The sequence below is a fragment of the Triticum urartu genome, chromosome 5 (genome assembly GCF_003073215.2).
Source record: "Triticum urartu cultivar G1812 chromosome 5, Tu2.1, whole genome shotgun sequence".
Lineage (NCBI taxonomy): Eukaryota > Viridiplantae > Streptophyta > Magnoliopsida > Poales > Poaceae > Triticum > Triticum urartu.
The window spans coordinates 441,596,608-441,602,634 of record NC_053026.1 but is presented as its reverse complement, the minus strand read 5'-3'; the positions used below and the strand labels follow the sequence as shown (position 1 = coordinate 441,602,634).

The 6,027-nt window shown below is 42.7% G+C and overlaps 1 pseudogene; it reads left to right on the top strand.

Moving 5' to 3' along the window:
• The first annotated feature begins 1,153 nt into the window (after nucleotides 1–1,153).
• On the top strand, nucleotides 1,154–5,766 carry LOC125556201 (annotated as a pseudogene).
• Nucleotides 5,767–6,027: the final 261 nt, after the last annotated feature.

Below are 6,027 nucleotides of genomic sequence, written 5' to 3'. Positions count from 1 at the left end.
AAAACCGTATAAACCAAAACCATATAAACCGAACCGAATCAAACCGAAAAAACTGAATGCACAGGCTGAGGCTGAGGTATGGTATGGTAATTGGGAGGGCAGGTCTTGGGTGGGATGAGAAAAGAGGACAGTTGACAAGACAACACAATGCATCTTTCAATAATCACGATGGGTCCAGATTCTTTCAATGGCACTGTTCACACGCCATGACAACGGTGCTGTGCCGACGCAATAAAGGTAATACTGTCCATTAGTATTAATGATTTAGTAGCACGCAGATTAGGCTGGTCACAACGGGCAAGAACATAAGCTAGTAACTTACACACTTCCCTAGACTATGTTGCTACCTCCATAGTGGGTAGGAATATCTATATAGTGTCATGCAACAATGTATTTATTAGGTTATAGACTCATTGTTTTTTGGAGTGTGTGATGTTCCGGTAACTTAACTAGTTACCACAAGCACCTCTCTCTTCATTAAATATGTGCCACATAAGCAAAGTTGTATTGGAGTGTGTGATATTACTCCTAAATTCCTCCCTATTGTGACCAGCCTTAGTAACCCCATCTTAATTCATGTTATACTAGACGCCAAATTAGAAAAAACGTCCAAACAGAACGCTCACATTGGGCACATTTCGGGGTTAACAATGTGGTTATAATAAATGGACATGCAACACGTGTACATCTTCGACGTGTGGAACATTTAGTCGAAACACATCAGTGGCTAATGCAACCAGTTCCGTCTGTTAGCCAGCTAATTGAACATGTCTTTTCATGACAGTAGCGCTGGCCATACGAGTGTCCAAGTTACTTTTCTCAGAACGTGTGAGAGGACACGATGTGTGCCAAGGAACACTGATGTAGGCATTGGATACTGGCTAGATTCTCAACCAACTGCTGCGCAATACACGGGCAGGAAAGGCTCTACAGACTACAGGGCGACAGCAAGCGTGAATACAGGAAAGGCTCGCATCCCAATAGGATCTGGACGGACGAGATTGCGACAAAGATAAGTTTTAAAAATGAATGGCAATCAATCGAGTTGAAAGGTTTTCCAAGGACTGGTCAAGTCCAAGTCTTCGTGTCCTTTCAAATAATTAGCGTGCCACAGTCCGTGACTGCGAGAGGACTGGGGTGACATATTTGAACACCCCGGCGTAGCTAGGAACTCGGGAGCACGCATCCACTCCTACCCATTCGGCAAAGATGGAGCTGGGGTGTTCTGGGTTTCTTCTTTCTTGCCATGTTCTTCTCTGCCTTTCTGCGATTTGGGCGCTGGCCATGGCCGATGTACCGTCCGGCCAGCGTCCCGGCTGCCCGGCCAAGTGCGGGGACATCGACATCCCGTTCCCGTTCGGCATCGGCGAGCAGTGCGCTTTTCACAGCGGCTTTGCACTCAGCTGCACGAGCATCAACGGCACCATGAAGCCCTTAAAATGGAATATCGAGGTGACCAAGATCTCCGTGCCAGAGGGCAAGGCCTGGATGAACACCAGGACGATCTCATGGCAGTGCTATGACCCAGTCACTGACACTATGAACTACCGCAACGGATGGGCGAACTTCACTAATTCTCCTTTCTGGATATCGGAAGTGAACAACAAGATCTTTGTCATCGGGTGTAATACTCTCGCTTATATGATGGGTTCTTCTGTAAGTACTTCGCCTTCTTTTTTATACTGAAATTGATCTAGTGAAAATGTTTTGGAAACCAGTTTTTTATTTTCCATAGTTCTAATATAACTTCCAGGGAGTAAAAACGGCTGTTTTCAGTTTTCCCCAGTACTTGTCCATTATTACAGACAACCAAACAAATGATATCTTAATAGTTAACACAACAGAGCAGTGCGCGGAGGACAAAAAATTAATTAAGGTGGGGCGAACTCTAAAGCCTAATAAATGATTTGATGCAATATCAAAATAGCCTTTATGCAATAATAGTACACATCATTTTACGTGATTTAAAATTAATTCAAATACAATGGAAACGCAGGCATATTTAAATAAATCAAAGATTGTGAAGCTATTATCTGCAAATTTACATCATAAATTCACAACAGGAAAATGTAGAAATTTATAGCCCTTGGAGTGATGTACTTTTTTTTAGAGAGGGCGCGTTTTTTTATTTGTTGAGAAAAAGAGTATTTTTATTTGAGAAAGAGAGAGAGAGCGTGGTGTACTGGTGCGTGCGTACCGATCGCTTTGTCGAACGATGCCCAGCAACAGGAGCTCATGGGCCCAAATAAGCTGTATCGAACCTGCACGAGCGACCAGCCCCTCCAGTTTTTCGTTCTTCTCATTTTTTTCTAGCGTCCGTGACTCCACGCATAAACCAGCCAAGGACAGCGTATGCGTACCTGACTACCTGTACAATTCTTTTTACTCAAATTCAAGGTAGGGCGAGGAGCTCCGCCAGTGAACACAGCGTGTGATTGTGTGATGAAGCACGTATATATGGTGCACGAGTGGTCTGACGATTTGCTTGTATCTCACGTATGATAGGGACATGTTTCCCAATGAAAAAGGATTCATTTTTCTGAATTAGGTTCACTTCTCGCTAACCTCCCCTTCCTCTTTCGGGTTTTCATCTTGCTTTGTGTGTTGTGCTGGGCTTTCGCCCCCTGTTATCTCTGTTCCTTGGGTCTGATCCCCCGTAAACTGCCATTTTGCCGTCTGGTGAAATGAAATGTTCACGTCAGCAATTTGCCTTAGGTGACCTTTAAACAAAAACAGGAAAAAAAATTGCAAGTAAACTTACGATCTATTCATCAATCAATATATATAGTACAAAGAACACTAGAAGTAAAACAAGATTCAAGTACACGCAGTGTAAGTTTGGTTCAAGGCATCTCATATTCTCATGTACTACATTTCTTGGGTGTAGTATGTAATAGGTTGCTCGTCAACCTGCAAGAACGTCACCTTGATGAATGGCACATGCTCCGGCGCCGGCTGCTGCCAAGTTGATGTCCCGACAGGCGTACGGTTTTATAGTGGCAATTTCGACCAAAACTACAACACCACGGAAATATGGCGTTACAGCCGCTGCAGCTACATGGTATTGATGGAAGAGGCGGCTTTCAACTTCCGCACTAGCTATGTCAAATCCACGGTGTTTTATGATATATACAATGGGACAGTTCCACTTGTCCTGAACTGGCGAGCAAGACCGTGGACTTGCGACGTAGCTCAGAAGAACATGAGCTCCTACGCATGCGTCAGCAACCACAGTGGGTGTGTAAACGTAACTTCCACCACCGACGAGCCAGGTTATCGCTGCAAGTGCTCTGATGGATACGAGGGCAACCCTTACATCACGGATGGATGTCAAGGTTTCTTCCCTTTTGCTGCCTTGTACATTTGATATGAACACTCGTGTATCTTAGTTAATTCATGGGTCACCTGTATGCACACCAGTTTGGCAACTTGAACTGAAAACAATTGTTTTGTTCCAGATATTAATGAGTGCCTTAAAGATGCTACTCTCTGCGGCTCTGGAATCTGCGAGAACAGGGCAGGGCATTACACCTGCTCATGCGGCCGAGGATATTATATGACGAATGGCGTTTGCGTGCCAACGTCTCAGACCCCAGTGCTTGTAGGTGAGTATTCTCTTCAACGAGAACTACACTGATGCCACACACGGGCAGCAGTCTAAAATTTCTGTACCGTACTATGAAACTGAACTGCAATTTGATAGACCTGCTTTATATTCAACGTAATGCATCCAAGCCGAATGCCTTATATGAATAGCTTGGTAGTATCAGGGAAGAACTTCCATGGATTTAAGTATTTCAGTTCATGTCCTATTTCAGTCTGTATATAATCTATATTGAAACATCCAAAACATCTTATAATTGAAAATGAAGGGAGTACCTGTTTTATATTTAAGGCAAAAAATAGTTGTATTTGGCGAAATTTCAGGCTGCACTGTGAGAAACTGAAAATACAAGTCAACAAGTAGTTTCTCCCTCTCTCTTGGGTATTAATATATTAATTTGTTGTGCAAATAGGGATGTTTGATTGGATGCTTTCTAGAACTCCATGCATCCAAGCGGAATGCTTTATCTGAATAGCTTGATAGTATCAGTGAAGAACCTCTCCATGGATTTAAGAATTTCAGTTCATGTCCTATTTCCGATTGGTCTCTGTTTCACACTTGCACTGATGTTGTATTCGACTTGTCCATGTTTATCCGGCAAACTTTTCTGCTCTAATTTCGAATTCATGATCTTGATATCAGCATGGCTCAGCTGGCTATCATGTGATGGATTATTCTGACATGGCTTAAGCATTTAGTTCGTTTAGCTCGTGCAGCTATAAGACTACAATATTTCCACTCAAATTGACATTTTGCCTCTATTCTTACTTTCACAGTGGGCCTAGGAGTTGGCTGTGGCATCATTCTCTTATCTCTGGTGTTTGGTGTGTTCTTTGTAAAACATAAGCTCCAAATACTCAGAGCCAAGAAACTGCGAGAAAAATTCTTCGAGCAGAACAGAGGGTTGCTACTTGAGCAATTGGTTGATAAAGATATTGCTGAAAGGATGATCTTCAGCTTGGAAGAACTTGAGAAGGCCACAAACAAGTTTGATGAGGCACGCAAGCTAGGCAGCGGAGGACATGGTACGGTATACAAGGGTATTTTATCAACTCAACATGTTGTTGCCATAAAAAAATCAAAAAATACAATTCAAAGAGAGATCTAAGATTTCATAAATGAGCTTGCCATCCTTTCGCAAATTAACCACCGAAATGTCGTGAGAATGTTTGGATGCTGCCTCGAGACAGAAGTCCCATTATTGATTTATGAGTTCATCTCAAATGGGACACTCTCTAGCCATCTCCATGTTGAAGGACCCCAGTCTTTGTCATGGAGAGATCGATTGAGGATCGCTTTTGAGACTGCAAGTTCACTGGCCTATTTACATTCTTCGGCCTCGACGTCAATAATCCATAGAGATGTCAAGTCTGATAACATATTGCTCGATGATCACTTAACAGCAAAAGTGTCAGACTTTGGAGCATCTCGAGGTATTCCCATTGATCAAGCAGGAGTTACAACAGCTATTCAGGGAACATTTGGCTACTTGGACCCAGAATACTATCAAACAAGCCGACTAACCGATAAAAGTGATGTTTATAGCTTTGGTGTGATACTTGTGGAGTTGCTCACAAGAAAGAGGCCAAATTCTTTCAGGTCATCAGACCGTGTAAGTTTGATTGCAGAGTTCAACCTACTCGTCGGTAAGGATAAACTGTTTGAAATATTAGACCCGCAAGTCCTCTTGGAGGGAGCACAAGATGTTGAAGCGGTTGCAGCATTATCAGCGACATGTTTGAGCTTGAATGGCGAGAGGAGGCCGACCATGAGACAAGTGGAGATGACACTTGGAAGGTTGTTAGGGACGGAGAATAACACAAGACACGAGGTTAATGACGAGCAAAATTATGCCTCATTTCAGATTAGTCAAGACGAGGGCATCAATTGCAGTAAGCACAACAGTGTTGAACAACTAGCTTTACTATCTTCTAGCAGCTTTCCTCGGTGACATCTAATAACTTCAAGTAACCCAAAGCCAGGGAGCATGAGCTGTTGCTACCATCTGAATTTTGTTTCCGTAGTTTCTTTGGTTCAATAACTGAGTTGTACAACGGTGTATACCATGAACTTTGTAATGTGTTGCAAGTACATCGTTTTGGTCAATTCTCTTCTTCTCTATGAGAAGGCAGAGCTCATCCCGGTTGCTAAAAAAAATCCACTAGAACACAAATGATCTAGTAAAGTTATTGAGCTCGAGATGGCATAAATTAAGATTCTCAGTGATAACCGTGTTCGTGTTGAATAGTGCACATCTGCTATACTGAAATAGGCAGGATCTTACTGCTGGAAATATTTGGTCACAGCCTGAAAATTCTTTCTTTGGAAGGATAGGAGTTTCCATCATTGTTTGGTGATGTCAATCCTTGATCTCATCTACTGCTTGTCGTATGCATGCATGACCAGTAAGATGACAGTACAAA